This window comes from Theobroma umbraticum, unplaced genomic scaffold (assembly GCF_002168275.2).
Source record: "Theobroma umbraticum cultivar Fairchild unplaced genomic scaffold, ASM216827v3 scaffold_12.0, whole genome shotgun sequence".
NCBI classification, from domain to species: domain Eukaryota; kingdom Viridiplantae; phylum Streptophyta; class Magnoliopsida; order Malvales; family Malvaceae; genus Theobroma; species Theobroma umbraticum.
In genome coordinates, this window is record NW_018397272.1 from 2312608 (window position 1) to 2316057 (window position 3450).

The following is a 3450-nucleotide window of genomic DNA, read 5'->3' on the forward strand; positions in this document are numbered from 1 at the left end:
TGCTCATCTCAAATTCACCCTGCATTTCTTCAGCAAAGTTCTTGCAAGAAGGGGGATGAATAGCACTTTTTGGCTCTTACAAGATTTGACCTCTATTTAGGGACAAGTTTAAGTTCAATGATGTAAAGTTAAATGCAAGATAAGGAATAATCTAACAAGGAATGAAATGAAAAATAAAGCAAGGAAGACAAAACACAAAGATTTATAGTGGTTCGGTCAAAGACCTACATTTACTACCTTGATCGTTCAACCAAAGATTTTCCAAATCAAATCACTATAAACGGTGAAATTCTCAAGCTTTCACCAAGCTTTTACAATGGCTTTTAACAGGCTCAACCACAATCTTCAACAATGATTTTTCCTGAGATCAATCAAAACCCAAAAACTAACTTTTCTAGGCTGAGTTAGAACCTATACACTCAATCAAGCTAACCCAAGCTTGATTAATCCCCTTTGAGTGTCTCGCATACTCTAAGCAATCAAGAAGAAAAGAAATAAAGAGGTACCTATGATCACTAACCTGATCTGATGGTACAAGATGAAGTGCTTAACTAAATTACAAAGATTGGAGTGAAGTGCAGAAAGTATATAGAGAGTTTTTGAGATTTTTGAGCTTTTTTTTATCTTGGAATCCTTCAAAACTGATTCTTGGCTGTTGAGAGGGCATTTTATTCTTGAAAAATCAACTCTGTTGGCAGCTAGACAGATTTTGACTGTTGAAAACTGTTTGGGAGCAATTCTAGTAATTATTTTGTCTTTTAGCGTTTAGTTCAAACTGTCAGACAGAATGCTCTTAGTCGAATAATCGTTATCACTTAGTCAATTAAGTCGTCTTTGTCTTTGAACCCAGTTTCTGACAATAGGCTCTATCTCTAAACTTAGTTTCTAATAGAAAGCTCTTAGTCGACTAATATTGTCTCTTGGTCGACTAAGTGTTCTCTGTTTCACGATTTGCTTGAACTTGTCAATTTCTCTTTTGAGTTTTGTCCATCCAACTCCCTTGATTATTCAACTTAGAGGCTTCTCGTTTTATTGCTTACTTATAGCTCCTTATTTTTATGAGTTTTGATATTGTCTTTTGAATGATTAACTAATTATTTAATATATATTTGTCCTGCACACTCAAGTAGAAAGGTTAGACATAAATAAATGGGAATGTTTTATTATCATCAAAAACTAATGGAGCGAACATCAAATACTTTTAATATATATACTTTAAATATAAATATTTTTACTTTTTATTTTGTGTTAACATTATAAAAATTATAACCTATAAAATTATTAATTATAATATATATATACACACACTTTATAGTATATAACTTGTAATGTCTTTTAACACATATACTTTATATTATATATTATGTTCATTTATAAAAAATATAATTACTATTATATAAATTAACAATTATTAAAAAATAAAATAATATTAATTTTTATTCTCAAAAATTAATATTATTGATTTTTATAATTTAATAATAATGATAATAATAATAATAATAATATATTAAGACTAAAAACCCTAGCCATTCTTTTCTTTTCTAGCTACTTCTTTTTCTTTTGTTTCTTCCTTAGCCACTGCCAACCATTCTGTTTTCACCCTCTCCTTCTTCTTTCTTTTCTTCCCCAACGACTGCTAGTAGCTCATTCTTCTTTTTTTTTCTTCCTCAGCCACTACCAGCCACTCCTTCTTCTTTCTTTTTTTCCCCAACCATTGCTAGCCACTCTTTCTTCTTTTTTTTCTTCCCTAGCCACTGGTAGCCGCTCCTTATTTCTACTCCGATCTTCCATTCTTGGTCCTTCATTTAGGTAAATCACTAAGTCTCATCTCATTTTTTTTAGCTAGAATTTATTTTATAATGAAATATAATCTAAGTGACTAAGTTCAAATAGAATCTGTTTAGGCATTCCAAACTTGAGTTGCACCATTTTTTTTTGGTCAATTAAAAGTTTTTGACAAAAGGTAAGTGTTAAAGGTAGGGGAGATTCATCTGTCTGAACCATTTTTGATAGAATTTCTTGCCTAACAATTGTTTCCACAAGCTCGATCTTTCCATTAAAATCAATTTTCTATTTATTGTTTTTATTTCTATGAAAAATTTTGAAGAATAATGTGGCAGCTTTAGACTAAGATGAATGTAGTATCAAAACAACAATAGGCAAAACTATTCTTTTTATTTTTTTATCATAAAAGTTCCAACTTCCAATTAATTAGAAACTCAATTGCATATAGAGAAATGACCGTGCATTCTACTGACTTTTGCTTGCTAATTTGGCTCAATATCAATACTAACGAGCTGCTCTATGTTCATGGGATAAACAATTCTGTTCATGTGCAATAGAAACCAATTTTGTTCGTGTGTTATTGTGTTATACTTATTTTTTCAAAATTGATTTAGACATTGATTCTACTATTTTTATGTTTCTAAGTCTTTTGAAAAATGGACACAATAGAAAAATGTGATGATAGTATTAATTATAATTGCAAGAAAACACTCTGTTAATCGTCATCAAATGTAGGGTCAAGTTCACAACAAGTAACTTTAGTTGAGCCTTCTAAAACTCCTACTAGTAGTAGTCAACCTTTGATCTCGCTTACTGCAAGTAAACCTTCATTGTGTAATTCAAGTACCAAATGTCCTCACAAATTAACTTCGGAGGTTTGGAATCGTTTTGAAAGAGAAATATTGATGGGGAAGATGTGGCAATTTGTAATTATTGTAAAGCTATTCTTAAGGCCAATAGCAAGAATGGAACAAAAGCTTTAAAAAATCACATGGGTACTTGTGTAAGGAGGAAATATTCAAGCATTGAACAATGCTTTGAAAAGCAAAATCAATTTGGCATAGATACACAAGTTGATGGGAAGGTTCATATTAGAAATTACACATTTGATCAAGACATTTCAAGGCATGAGTTGGCTTGTGCTATAATCTTATATAAGTTTTCGCTTTCTATTATTTCTCATGTTGGTTTTAAGAAATTTGTTGTTAGTCTTCAACTCATGTTTAAGATGGTTTCTCGCAATTAAATTAAAGAGGACATTCACAAGATTTATTGCTCAAAGAAATCCAAGCTACAATAAGGGTTTGACAAGTTAAAAAGTCGAATAGCAATCACGATGGATATATGGACTTCAAATCAAAAGAAGGGTTACATGTTCGTCATTGCTCATTATATTGATGAATCTTGGGAGTTGCAAAGTGTATCTTGAGGTAAGCAATTTTATTCTAACTCTTTAAATTGTGTTATGTTATACATTAATGGTTTTATGAAAAAAATTTGAGCAAATTCATTAGTATTATTTTGTAAACATATAGATTTGTATATGTCCCAACACCTCACACAATGGATGTTCTTGCTTAAGAAATGATGAATGCTTTAACTGAATGGTATACGGAAAGCAAACTTTTTACTATCACTGTGGATAATTGTAGCTCCAATGATGGT